Source organism: Gasterosteus aculeatus, chromosome 2, assembly GCF_964276395.1.
Source record: "Gasterosteus aculeatus chromosome 2, fGasAcu3.hap1.1, whole genome shotgun sequence".
NCBI classification, from domain to species: Eukaryota; Metazoa; Chordata; class Actinopteri; order Perciformes; family Gasterosteidae; genus Gasterosteus; species Gasterosteus aculeatus.
In genome coordinates, this window is record NC_135689.1 from 22,314,855 (window position 1) to 22,324,029 (window position 9,175).

At 44.5% G+C, this 9,175-nt stretch overlaps 39 non-coding genes across 39 annotated transcripts; all 39 read left to right on the forward strand.

The window, feature by feature from the left end:
* The first annotated feature begins 106 nt into the window (after window positions 1–106).
* On the forward strand, window positions 107–225 carry LOC144389761 (5S ribosomal RNA). The gene has a single exon (XR_013453913.1). It is a non-coding gene; the product is annotated as a 5S ribosomal RNA (ribosomal RNA).
* A 116-nt stretch (window positions 226–341) lies between these two features.
* LOC144398322 (5S ribosomal RNA) lies at window positions 342–460 on the forward strand. Its single transcript, XR_013460469.1, has one exon. It is a non-coding gene; the product is annotated as a 5S ribosomal RNA (ribosomal RNA).
* A 116-nt stretch (window positions 461–576) lies between these two features.
* Window positions 577–695, forward strand: LOC144395564 (5S ribosomal RNA). The gene has a single exon (XR_013457698.1). It is a non-coding gene; the product is annotated as a 5S ribosomal RNA (ribosomal RNA).
* A 117-nt stretch (window positions 696–812) lies between these two features.
* On the forward strand, window positions 813–931 carry LOC144399210 (5S ribosomal RNA). The gene has a single exon (XR_013461355.1). It is a non-coding gene; the product is annotated as a 5S ribosomal RNA (ribosomal RNA).
* Window positions 932–1,047: 116 nt separating this feature from the next.
* LOC144395575 (5S ribosomal RNA) lies at window positions 1,048–1,166 on the forward strand. Its single transcript, XR_013457710.1, has one exon. It is a non-coding gene; the product is annotated as a 5S ribosomal RNA (ribosomal RNA).
* Window positions 1,167–1,283: 117 nt separating this feature from the next.
* On the forward strand, window positions 1,284–1,402 carry LOC144391749 (5S ribosomal RNA). Its single transcript, XR_013455322.1, has one exon. It is a non-coding gene; the product is annotated as a 5S ribosomal RNA (ribosomal RNA).
* Window positions 1,403–1,518: 116 nt separating this feature from the next.
* Window positions 1,519–1,637, forward strand: LOC144395586 (5S ribosomal RNA). The gene has a single exon (XR_013457721.1). It is a non-coding gene; the product is annotated as a 5S ribosomal RNA (ribosomal RNA).
* A 117-nt stretch (window positions 1,638–1,754) lies between these two features.
* LOC144396099 (5S ribosomal RNA) lies at window positions 1,755–1,873 on the forward strand. The gene has a single exon (XR_013458245.1). It is a non-coding gene; the product is annotated as a 5S ribosomal RNA (ribosomal RNA).
* A 116-nt stretch (window positions 1,874–1,989) lies between these two features.
* On the forward strand, window positions 1,990–2,108 carry LOC144389762 (5S ribosomal RNA). The gene has a single exon (XR_013453914.1). It is a non-coding gene; the product is annotated as a 5S ribosomal RNA (ribosomal RNA).
* Window positions 2,109–2,224: 116 nt separating this feature from the next.
* On the forward strand, window positions 2,225–2,343 carry LOC144401612 (5S ribosomal RNA). Its single transcript, XR_013463547.1, has one exon. It is a non-coding gene; the product is annotated as a 5S ribosomal RNA (ribosomal RNA).
* Window positions 2,344–2,460: 117 nt separating this feature from the next.
* LOC144397827 (5S ribosomal RNA) lies at window positions 2,461–2,579 on the forward strand. The gene has a single exon (XR_013459974.1). It is a non-coding gene; the product is annotated as a 5S ribosomal RNA (ribosomal RNA).
* A 116-nt stretch (window positions 2,580–2,695) lies between these two features.
* On the forward strand, window positions 2,696–2,814 carry LOC144395597 (5S ribosomal RNA). Its single transcript, XR_013457732.1, has one exon. It is a non-coding gene; the product is annotated as a 5S ribosomal RNA (ribosomal RNA).
* Window positions 2,815–2,931: 117 nt separating this feature from the next.
* Window positions 2,932–3,050, forward strand: LOC144396100 (5S ribosomal RNA). The gene has a single exon (XR_013458246.1). It is a non-coding gene; the product is annotated as a 5S ribosomal RNA (ribosomal RNA).
* Window positions 3,051–3,166: 116 nt separating this feature from the next.
* Window positions 3,167–3,285, forward strand: LOC144397196 (5S ribosomal RNA). The gene has a single exon (XR_013459341.1). It is a non-coding gene; the product is annotated as a 5S ribosomal RNA (ribosomal RNA).
* A 117-nt stretch (window positions 3,286–3,402) lies between these two features.
* Window positions 3,403–3,521, forward strand: LOC144396101 (5S ribosomal RNA). The gene has a single exon (XR_013458247.1). It is a non-coding gene; the product is annotated as a 5S ribosomal RNA (ribosomal RNA).
* Window positions 3,522–3,637: 116 nt separating this feature from the next.
* Window positions 3,638–3,756, forward strand: LOC144395609 (5S ribosomal RNA). Its single transcript, XR_013457744.1, has one exon. It is a non-coding gene; the product is annotated as a 5S ribosomal RNA (ribosomal RNA).
* Window positions 3,757–3,873: 117 nt separating this feature from the next.
* On the forward strand, window positions 3,874–3,992 carry LOC144400871 (5S ribosomal RNA). The gene has a single exon (XR_013462806.1). It is a non-coding gene; the product is annotated as a 5S ribosomal RNA (ribosomal RNA).
* A 117-nt stretch (window positions 3,993–4,109) lies between these two features.
* Window positions 4,110–4,228, forward strand: LOC144397974 (5S ribosomal RNA). Its single transcript, XR_013460121.1, has one exon. It is a non-coding gene; the product is annotated as a 5S ribosomal RNA (ribosomal RNA).
* A 116-nt stretch (window positions 4,229–4,344) lies between these two features.
* Window positions 4,345–4,463, forward strand: LOC144395620 (5S ribosomal RNA). The gene has a single exon (XR_013457755.1). It is a non-coding gene; the product is annotated as a 5S ribosomal RNA (ribosomal RNA).
* Window positions 4,464–4,580: 117 nt separating this feature from the next.
* On the forward strand, window positions 4,581–4,699 carry LOC144400872 (5S ribosomal RNA). Its single transcript, XR_013462807.1, has one exon. It is a non-coding gene; the product is annotated as a 5S ribosomal RNA (ribosomal RNA).
* A 117-nt stretch (window positions 4,700–4,816) lies between these two features.
* Window positions 4,817–4,935, forward strand: LOC144396102 (5S ribosomal RNA). Its single transcript, XR_013458248.1, has one exon. It is a non-coding gene; the product is annotated as a 5S ribosomal RNA (ribosomal RNA).
* A 116-nt stretch (window positions 4,936–5,051) lies between these two features.
* LOC144397197 (5S ribosomal RNA) lies at window positions 5,052–5,170 on the forward strand. Its single transcript, XR_013459342.1, has one exon. It is a non-coding gene; the product is annotated as a 5S ribosomal RNA (ribosomal RNA).
* A 117-nt stretch (window positions 5,171–5,287) lies between these two features.
* Window positions 5,288–5,406, forward strand: LOC144396103 (5S ribosomal RNA). Its single transcript, XR_013458249.1, has one exon. It is a non-coding gene; the product is annotated as a 5S ribosomal RNA (ribosomal RNA).
* Window positions 5,407–5,522: 116 nt separating this feature from the next.
* LOC144395631 (5S ribosomal RNA) lies at window positions 5,523–5,641 on the forward strand. Its single transcript, XR_013457766.1, has one exon. It is a non-coding gene; the product is annotated as a 5S ribosomal RNA (ribosomal RNA).
* Window positions 5,642–5,758: 117 nt separating this feature from the next.
* Window positions 5,759–5,877, forward strand: LOC144400873 (5S ribosomal RNA). Its single transcript, XR_013462808.1, has one exon. It is a non-coding gene; the product is annotated as a 5S ribosomal RNA (ribosomal RNA).
* A 117-nt stretch (window positions 5,878–5,994) lies between these two features.
* Window positions 5,995–6,113, forward strand: LOC144397975 (5S ribosomal RNA). Its single transcript, XR_013460122.1, has one exon. It is a non-coding gene; the product is annotated as a 5S ribosomal RNA (ribosomal RNA).
* A 116-nt stretch (window positions 6,114–6,229) lies between these two features.
* Window positions 6,230–6,348, forward strand: LOC144396104 (5S ribosomal RNA). Its single transcript, XR_013458250.1, has one exon. It is a non-coding gene; the product is annotated as a 5S ribosomal RNA (ribosomal RNA).
* A 116-nt stretch (window positions 6,349–6,464) lies between these two features.
* Window positions 6,465–6,583, forward strand: LOC144389764 (5S ribosomal RNA). The gene has a single exon (XR_013453916.1). It is a non-coding gene; the product is annotated as a 5S ribosomal RNA (ribosomal RNA).
* A 117-nt stretch (window positions 6,584–6,700) lies between these two features.
* LOC144391760 (5S ribosomal RNA) lies at window positions 6,701–6,819 on the forward strand. The gene has a single exon (XR_013455323.1). It is a non-coding gene; the product is annotated as a 5S ribosomal RNA (ribosomal RNA).
* A 116-nt stretch (window positions 6,820–6,935) lies between these two features.
* On the forward strand, window positions 6,936–7,054 carry LOC144398116 (5S ribosomal RNA). Its single transcript, XR_013460263.1, has one exon. It is a non-coding gene; the product is annotated as a 5S ribosomal RNA (ribosomal RNA).
* Window positions 7,055–7,171: 117 nt separating this feature from the next.
* On the forward strand, window positions 7,172–7,290 carry LOC144396105 (5S ribosomal RNA). The gene has a single exon (XR_013458251.1). It is a non-coding gene; the product is annotated as a 5S ribosomal RNA (ribosomal RNA).
* Window positions 7,291–7,406: 116 nt separating this feature from the next.
* On the forward strand, window positions 7,407–7,525 carry LOC144395642 (5S ribosomal RNA). The gene has a single exon (XR_013457779.1). It is a non-coding gene; the product is annotated as a 5S ribosomal RNA (ribosomal RNA).
* A 117-nt stretch (window positions 7,526–7,642) lies between these two features.
* On the forward strand, window positions 7,643–7,761 carry LOC144404976 (5S ribosomal RNA). The gene has a single exon (XR_013466918.1). It is a non-coding gene; the product is annotated as a 5S ribosomal RNA (ribosomal RNA).
* Window positions 7,762–7,877: 116 nt separating this feature from the next.
* On the forward strand, window positions 7,878–7,996 carry LOC144398995 (5S ribosomal RNA). Its single transcript, XR_013461140.1, has one exon. It is a non-coding gene; the product is annotated as a 5S ribosomal RNA (ribosomal RNA).
* A 117-nt stretch (window positions 7,997–8,113) lies between these two features.
* On the forward strand, window positions 8,114–8,232 carry LOC144391770 (5S ribosomal RNA). The gene has a single exon (XR_013455324.1). It is a non-coding gene; the product is annotated as a 5S ribosomal RNA (ribosomal RNA).
* A 116-nt stretch (window positions 8,233–8,348) lies between these two features.
* LOC144401614 (5S ribosomal RNA) lies at window positions 8,349–8,467 on the forward strand. Its single transcript, XR_013463549.1, has one exon. It is a non-coding gene; the product is annotated as a 5S ribosomal RNA (ribosomal RNA).
* Window positions 8,468–8,584: 117 nt separating this feature from the next.
* On the forward strand, window positions 8,585–8,703 carry LOC144397976 (5S ribosomal RNA). The gene has a single exon (XR_013460123.1). It is a non-coding gene; the product is annotated as a 5S ribosomal RNA (ribosomal RNA).
* A 116-nt stretch (window positions 8,704–8,819) lies between these two features.
* Window positions 8,820–8,938, forward strand: LOC144396106 (5S ribosomal RNA). The gene has a single exon (XR_013458252.1). It is a non-coding gene; the product is annotated as a 5S ribosomal RNA (ribosomal RNA).
* A 116-nt stretch (window positions 8,939–9,054) lies between these two features.
* On the forward strand, window positions 9,055–9,173 carry LOC144395653 (5S ribosomal RNA). The gene has a single exon (XR_013457791.1). It is a non-coding gene; the product is annotated as a 5S ribosomal RNA (ribosomal RNA).
* Window positions 9,174–9,175: the final 2 nt, after the last annotated feature.

A 9,175-nucleotide genomic window follows, 5' to 3' on the forward strand; every position in this document is an offset into this window, starting at 1 on the left:
GATCTGTAAAAGACACAAAGAAGAACTTAGAAAGTGACTCCATTTCATTGTCAAAACTACAAAACCTTTGACACATTTTAAAAGATTAGGAAGAGGACATACAGTTGCTTACGGCCATACCTCTCTGGCTCCGCCTGATCTCGTCAGATCTCAGAAGCTAAGCAGAGTAGGGCCTGGTTAGTACTTGGATGGAAGACCGCCTGGGAATCCCAGGTGCTGTAAGCTTTTTCATTTCTATCTGTAAAAGACACAGAGAAGGCCTTAGAAAGTGACTCCATTTCATTGTCAAAACTACAAAACCTTTGACACATTTTAAAAGATTAGGTAGAGGACATACAGTTGCTTACGGCCATACCTCTCTGGCTCCGCCTGATCTCGTCTGATCTCAGAAGCTAAGCAGAGTAGGGCCTGGTTAGTACTTGGATGGAAGGCCGCCTGGGAATCCCAGGTGCTGTAAGCTTTTTCATTTCGATCTGTAAAAGACACAGAGAAGGCCTTAGAAAGTGACTCCATTTCATTGTCAAAACTACAAAACCTTTGACACATTTTAAAAGATTAGGAAGAGGACATACAGTTGCTTACGGCCATACCTCTCTGGCTCCGCCTGATCTCGTCAGATCTCAGAAGCTAAGCAGAGTAGGGCCTGGTTAGTACTTGGATGGAAGACCGCCTGGGAATCCCAGGTGCCGTAAGCTTTTTCATTTCTCTCTCTGGAAGAAATCGAGAAGGCATTAGAAAGTGACTCCTTTTTCATTATCAAAACTCCAAAACCTTTGACACATTTTAAAAGATTAGGAAGAGGACATACAGTTGCTTACGGCCATACCTCTCTGGCTCGGCCTGATCTCGTCTGATCTCAGAAGCTAAGCAGAGTAGGGCCTGGTTAGTACTTGGATGGAAGACCGCCTGGGAATCCCAGGTGCTGTAAGCTTTTTCATTTCGATCTGTAAAAGACACAGAGAAGGCCTTAGAAAGTGACTCCATTTCATTGTCAAAACTACAAAACCTTTGACACATTTTAAAAGATTAGGAAGAGGACATACAGTTGCTTACGGCCATACCTCTCTGGCTCCGCCTGATCTCGTCAGATCTCAGAAGCTAAGCAGAGTAGGGCCTGGTTAGTACTTGGATGGAAGACCGCCTGGGAATCCCAGGTGCCGTAAGCTTTTTCATTTCTCTCTCTGGAAGAAATCGAGAAGGCATTAGAAAGTGACTCCTTTTTCATTATCTAAACTCCAAAACCTTTGACACATTTTAAAATATTAGGAAGAGGACATACAGTTGCTTACGGCCATACCTCTCTGGCTTCGCCTGATCTCGTCTGATCTCAGAAGCTAAGCAGAGTAGGGCCTGGTTAGTACTTGGATGGAAGACCGCCTGGGAATCCCAGGTGCTGTAAGCTTTTTCATTTCGATCTGTAAAAGACACAGAGAAGGCCTTAGAAAGTGACTCCATTTAATTGTCAAAACTACAAAACCTTTGACACATTTTAAAAGATTAGGTAGAGGACATACAGTTGCTTACGGCCATACCTCTCTGGCTCCGCCTGATCTCGTCAGATCTCAGAAGCTAAGCAGAGTAGGGCCTGGTTAGTACTTGGATGGAAGACCGCCTGGGAATCCCAGGTGCCGTAAGCTTTTTCATTTCTCTCTCTGGAAGAAATCGAGAAGGCATTAGAAAGTGACTCCTTTTTCATTATCAAAACTCCAAAACCTTTGACACATTTTAAAAGATTAGGAAGAGGACATCCAGTTGCTTACGGCCATACCTCTCTGGCTCCGCCTGATCTCGTCTGATCTCAGAAGCTAAGCAGAGTAGGGCCTGGTTAGTACTTGGATGGAAGACCGCCTGGGAATCCCAGGTGCTGTAAGCTTTTTTATTTCGATCTGTAAAAGACACAGAGAAGAACTTAGAAAGTGACTCCATTTCATTGTCAAAACTCCAAAACCTTTGACACATTTTAAAAGATTAGGTAGAGGACATACAGTTGCTTACGGCCATACCTCTCTGGCTCCGCCTGATCTCGTCAGATCTCAGAAGCTAAGCAGAGTAGGGCCTGGTTAGTACTTGGATGGAAGACCGCCTGGGAATCCCAGGTGCTGTAAGCTTTTTCATTTCGATCTGTAAAAGACACAGAGAAGGCCTTAGAAAGTGACTCCATTTAATTGTCAAAACTACAAAACCTTTGACACATTTTAAAAGATTAGGTAGAGGACATACAGTTGCTTACGGCCATACCTCTCTGGCTCCGCCTGATCTCGTCTGATCTCAGAAGCTAAGCAGAGTAGGGCCTGGTTAGTACTTGGATGGAAGACCGCCTGGGAATCCCAGGTGCCGTAAGCTTTTTCATTTCTCTCTCTGGAAGAAATCGAGAAGGCATTAGAAAGTGACTCCTTTTTCATTATCAAAACTCCAAAACCTTTGACACATTTTAAAAGATTAGGAAGAGGACATACAGTTGCTTACGGCCATACCTCTCTTGCTCCGCCTGATCTCGTCTGATCTCAGAAGCTAAGCAGAGTAGGGCCTGGTTAGTACTTGGATGGAAGACCGCCTGGGAATCCCAGGTGCTGTAAGCTTTTTCATTTCGATCTGTAAAAGACACAGAGAAGGCCTTAGAAAGTGACTCCATTTCATTGTCAAAACTCCAAAACCTTTGACACATTTTAAAAGATTAGGAAGAGGACATACAGTTGCTTACGGCCATACCTCTCTGGCTCCGCCTGATCTCGTCAGATCTCAGAAGCTAAGCAGAGTAGGGCCTGGTTAGTACTTGGATGGAAGACCGCCTGGGAATCCCAGGTGCCGTAAGCTTTTTCATTTCTCTCTCTGGAAGAAATCGAGAAGGCATTAGAAAGTGACTCCTTTTTCATTATCAAAACTCCAAAACCTTTGACACATTTTAAAAGATTAGGAAGAGGACATACAGTTGCTTACGGCCATACCTCTCTGGCTCCGCCTGATCTCGTCTGATCTCAGAAGCTAAGCAGAGTAGGGCCTGGTTAGTACTTGGATGGAAGACCGCCTGGGAATCCCAGGTGCTGTAAGCTTTTTCATTTCGATCTGTAAAAGACACAGAGAAGGCCTTAGAAAGTGACTCCATTTCATTGTCAAAACTACAAAACCTTTGACACATTTTAAAAGATTAGGAAGAGGACATACAGTTGCTTACGGCCATACCTCTCTTGCTCCGCCTGATCTCGTCTGATCTCAGAAGCTAAGCAGAGTAGGGCCTGGTTAGTACTTGGATGGAAGACCGCCTGGGAATCCCAGGTGCCGTAAGCTTTTTCATTTCTCTCTCTGGAAGAAATCGACAAGGCATTAGAAAGTGACTCCTTTTTCATTATCAAAACTCCAAAACCTTTGACACATTTTAAAAGATTAGGAAGAGGACATACAGTTGCTTACGGCCATACCTCTCTGGCTCCGCCTGATCTCGTCTGATCTCAGAAGCTAAGCAGAGTAGGGCCTGGTTAGTACTTGGATGGAAGACCGCCTGGGAATCCCAGGTGCTGTAAGCTTTTTCATTTCGATCTGTAAAAGACACAGAGAAGGCCTTAGAAAGTGACTCCATTTCATTGTCAAAACTACAAAACCTTTGACACATTTTAAAAGATTAGGAAGAGGACATACAGTTGCTTACGGCCATACCTCTCTGGCTCCGCCTGATCTCGTCAGATCTCAGAAGCTAAGCAGAGTAGGGCCTGGTTAGTACTTGGATGGAAGACCGCCTGGGAATCCCAGGTGCCGTAAGCTTTTTCATTTCTCTCTCTGGAAGAAATCGAGAAGGCATTAGAAAGTGACTCCTTTTTCATTATCTAAACTCCAAAACCTTTGACACATTTTAAAATATTAGGAAGAGGACATACAGTTGCTTACGGCCATACCTCTCTGGCTTCGCCTGATCTCGTCTGATCTCAGAAGCTAAGCAGAGTAGGGCCTGGTTAGTACTTGGATGGAAGACCGCCTGGGAATCCCAGGTGCCGTAAGCTTTTTCATTTCTCTCTCTGGAAGAAATCGAGAAGGCATTAGAAAGTGACTCCTTTTTCATTATCAAAACTCCAAAACCTTAGACACATTTTAAAAGATTAGGAAGAGGACATACAGTTGCTTACGGCCATACCTCTCTGGCTCTGCCTGATCTCGTCTGATCTCAGAAGCTAAGCAGAGTAGGGCCTGGTTAGTACTTGGATGGAAGACCGCCTGGGAATCCCAGGTGCTGTAAGCTTTTTCATTTCGATCTGTAAAAGACACAGAGAAGGCCTTAGAAAGTGACTCCATTTCATTGTCAAAACTACAAAACCTTTGACACATTTTAAAAGATTAGGAAGAGGACATATAGTTGCTTACGGCCATACCTCTCTGGCTCCGCCTGATCTCGTCAGATCTCAGAAGCTAAGCAGAGTAGGGCCTGGTTAGTACTTGGATGGAAGACCGCCTGGGAATCCCAGGTGCCGTAAGCTTTTTCATTTCTCTCTCTGGAAGAAATCGAGAAGGCATTAGAAAGTGACTCCTTTTTCATTATCTAAACTCCAAAACCTTTGACACATTTTAAAATATTAGGAAGAGGACATACAGTTGCTTACGGCCATACCTCTCTGGCTTCGCCTGATCTCGTCTGATCTCAGAAGCTAAGCAGAGTAGGGCCTGGTTAGTACTTGGATGGAAGACCGCCTGGGAATCCCAGGTGCCGTAAGCTTTTTCATTTCTCTCTCTGGAAGAAATCGAGAAGGCATTAGAAAGTGACTCCTTTTTCATTATCAAAACTCCAAAACCTTTGACACATTTTAAAAGATTAGGAAGAGGACATACAGTTGCTTACGGCCATACCTCTCTGGCTCCGCCTGATCTCGTCTGATCTCAGAAGCTAAGCAGAGTAGGGCCTGGTTAGTACTTGGATGGAAGACCGCCTGGGAATCCCAGGTGCTGTAAGCTTTTTCATTTCGATCTGTAAAAGACACAGAGAAGGCCTTAGAAAGTGACTCCATTTCATTGTCAAAACTACAAAACCTTTGACACATTTTAAAAGATTAGGAAGAGGACATACAGTTGCTTACGGCCATACCTCTCTTGCTCCGCCTGATCTCGTCTGATCTCAGAAGCTAAGCAGAGTAGGGCCTGGTTAGTACTTGGATGGAAGACCGCCTGGGAATCCCAGGTGCCGTAAGCTTTTTCATTTCTCTCTCTGGAAGAAATCGACAAGGCATTAGAAAGTGACTCCTTTTTCATTATCAAAACTCCAAAACCTTTGACACATTTTAAAAGATTAGGAAGAGGACATACAGTTGCTTACGGCCATACCTCTCTGGCTCCGCCTGATCTCGTCTGATCTCAGAAGCTAAGCAGAGTAGGGCCTGGTTAGTACTTGGATGGAAGACCGCCTGGGAATCCCAGGTGCTGTAAGCTTTTTCATTTCGATCTGTAAAAGACACAGAGAAGGCCTTAGAAAGTGACTCCATTTCATTGTCAAAACTACAAAACCTTTGACACATTTTAAAAGATTAGGAAGAGGACATACAGTTGCTTACGGCCATACCTCTCTGGCTCCGCCTGATCTCGTCAGATCTCAGAAGCTAAGCAGAGTAGGGCCTGGTTAGTACTTGGATGGAAGACCGCCTGGGAATCCCAGGTGCCGTAAGCTTTTTCATTTCTCTCTCTGGAAGAAATCGAGAAGGCATTAGAAAGTGACTCCTTTTTCATTATCTAAACTCCAAAACCTTTGACACATTTTAAAATATTAGGAAGAGGACATACAGTTGCTTACGGCCATACCTCTCTGGCTTCGCCTGATCTCGTCTGATCTCAGAAGCTAAGCAGAGTAGGGCCTGGTTAGTACTTGGATGGAAGACCGCCTGGGAATCCCAGGTGCCGTAAGCTTTTTCATTTCTCTCTCTGGAAGAAATCGAGAAGGCATTAGAAAGTGACTCCTTTTTCATTATCAAAACTCCAAAACCTTAGACACATTTTAAAAGATTAGGAAGAGGACATACAGTTGCTTACGGCCATACCTCTCTGGCTCTGCCTGATCTCGTCTGATCTCAGAAGCTAAGCAGAGTAGGGCCTGGTTAGTACTTGGATGGAAGACCGCCTGGGAATCCCAGGTGCTGTAAGCTTTTTCATTTCGATCTGTAAAAGACACAGAGAAGGCCTTAGAAAGTGACTCCATTTCTTTGTCAAAACTACAAAACCTTTGACACATTTTAAAAGATTAGGAAGAGGACATACAGTTGCTTACGGCCATACCTCTCTGGCTCCGCCTGATCTCGTCTGATCTCAGAAGCTAAGCAGAGTAGGGCCTGGTTAGTACTTGGATGGAAGACCGCCTGGGAATCCCAGGTGCTGTAAGCTTTTTCATTTCGATCTGTAAAAGACACAGAGAAGGCCTTAGAAAGTGACTCCATTTCATTGTCAAAACTACAAAACCTTTGACACATTTTAAAAGATTAGGAAGAGGACATACAGTTGCTTACGGCCATACCTCTCTGGCTCCGCCTGATCTCGTCAGATCTCAGAAGCTAAGCAGAGTAGGGCCTGGTTAGTACTTGGATGGAAGACCGCCTGGGAATCCCAGGTGCTGTAAGCTTTTTCATTTCTCTCTCTGGAAGAAATCGAGAAGGCATTAGAAAGTGACTCCTTTTTCATTATCTAAACTCCAAAACCTTTGACACATTTTAAAATATTAGGAAGAGGACATACAGTTGCTTACGGCCATACCTCTCTGGCTTCGCCTGATCTCGTCTGATCTCAGAAGCTAAGCAGAGTAGGGCCTGGTTAGTACTTGGATGGAAGACCGCCTGGGAATCCCAGGTGCTGTAAGCTTTTTCATTTCGATCTGTAAAAGACACAGAGAAGGCCTTAGAAAGTGACTCCATTTAATTGTCAAAACTACAAAACCTTTGACACATTTTAAAAGATTAGGTAGAGGACATACAGTTGCTTACGGCCATACCTCTCTGGCTCCGCCTGATCTCGTCAGATCTCAGAAGCTAAGCAGCGTAGGGCCTGGTTAGTACTTGGATGGAAGACCGCCTGGGAATCCCAGGTGCCGTAAGCTTTTTCATTTCTCTCTCTGGAAGAAATCGAGAAGGCATTAGAAAGTGACTCCTTTTTCATTATCAAAACTCCAAAACCTTTGACACATTTTAAAAGATTAGGAAGAGGACATACAGTTGCTTACGGCCATACCTCTCTGGCTCCGCCTGATCTCGTCTGATCTCAGAAGCTAAGCAGAGTAGGGCCTGGTTAGTACTTGGATGGAAGACCGCCTGGGAATCCCAGGTGCTGTAAGCTTTTTCATTTCGATCTGTAAAAGACAAAGAGAAGGCCTTAGAAAGTGACTCCATTTCATTGTCAAAACTACAAAACCTTTGACACATTTTAAAAGATTAGGAAGAGGACATACAGTTGCTTACGGCCATACCTCTCTGGCTCCGCCTGATCTCGTCAGATCTCAGAAGCTAAGCAGAGTAGGGCCTGGTTAGTACTTGGATGGAAGACCGCCTGGGAATCCCAGGTGCCGTAAGCTTTTTCATTTCTCTCTCTGGAAGAAATCGAGAAGGCATTAGAAAGTGACTCCTTTTTCATTATCAAAACTCCAAAACCTTTGACACATTTTAAAAGATTAGGAAGAGGACATACAGTTGCTTACGGCCATACCTCTCTGGTTCCGCCTGATCTCGTCTGATCTCAGAAGCTAAGCAGAGTAGGGCCTGGTTAGTACTTGGATGGAAGACCGCCTGGGAATCCCAGGTGCTGTAAGCTTTTTCATTTCGATCTGTAAAAGACACAGAGAAGGCCTTAGAAAGTGACTCCATTTCATTGTCAAAACTACAAAACCTTTGACACATTTTAAAAGATTAGGAAGAGGACATACAGTTGCTTACGGCCATACCTCTCTTGCTCCGCCTGATCTCGTCTGATCTCAGAAGCTAAGCAGAGTAGGGCCTGGTTAGTACTTGGATGGAAGACTGCCTGGGAATCCCAGGTGCCGTAAGCTTTTTCATTTCTCTCTCTGGAAGAAATCGAGAAGGCATTAGAAAGTGACTCCTTTTTCATTATCTAAACTCCAAAACCTTTGACACATTTTAAAATATTAGGAAGAGGACATACAGTTGCTTACGGCCATACCTCTCTGGCTTCGCCTGATCTCGTCTGATCTCAGAAGCTAAGCAGAGTAGGGCCTGGTTAGTACTTGGATGGAAGACCGCCTGGGAATCCCAGGTGCTGTAAGCTTTTTTATTTCGATCTGTAAAAGACACAAAGAAGAACTTAGAAAGTGACTCCATTTCATTGTCAAAACTCCAAAACCTTTGACACATTTTAAAAGATTAGGTAGAGGACATACAGTTGCTTACGGCCATACCTCTCTGGCTCCGCCTGATCTCGTCTGATCTCAGAAGCTAAGCAGAGTAGGGCCTGGTTAGTACTTGGATGGAAGACCGCCTGGGAATCCCAGGTGCCGTAAGCTTTTTCATTTCTCTCTCTGGAAGAAATCGAGAAGGCATTAGAAAGTGACTCCTTTTTCATTATCAAAACTCCAAAACCTTAGACACATTTTAAAAGATTAGGAAGAGGACATACAGTTGCTTACGGCCATACCTCTCTGGCTCTGCCTGATCTCGTCTGATCTCAGAAGCTAAGCAGAGTAGGGCCTGGTTAGTACTTGGATGGAAGACCGCCTGGGAATCCCAGGTGCTGTAAGCTTTTTCATTTCGATCTGTAAAAGACACAGAGAAGGCCTTAGAAAGTGACTCCATTTCTTTGTCAAAACTACAAAACCTTTGACACATTTTAAAAGATTAGGAAGAGGACATACAGTTGCTTACGGCCATACCTCTCTGGCTCCGCCTGATCTCGTCTGATCTCAGAAGCTAAGCAGAGTAGGGCCTGGTTAGTACTTGGATGGAAGACCGCCTGGGAATCCCAGGTGCTGTAAGCTTTTTCATTTCGATCTGTAAAAGACACAGAGAAGGCCTTAGAAAGTGACTCCATTTCATTGTCAAAACTACAAAACCTTTGACACATTTTAAAAGATTAGGAAGAGGACATACAGTTGCTTACGGCCATACCTCTCTGGCTCCGCCTGATCTCGTCAGATCTCAGAAGCTAAGCAGAGTAGGGCCTGGTTAGTACTTGGATGGAAGACCGCCTGGGAATCCCAGGTGCCGTAAGCTTT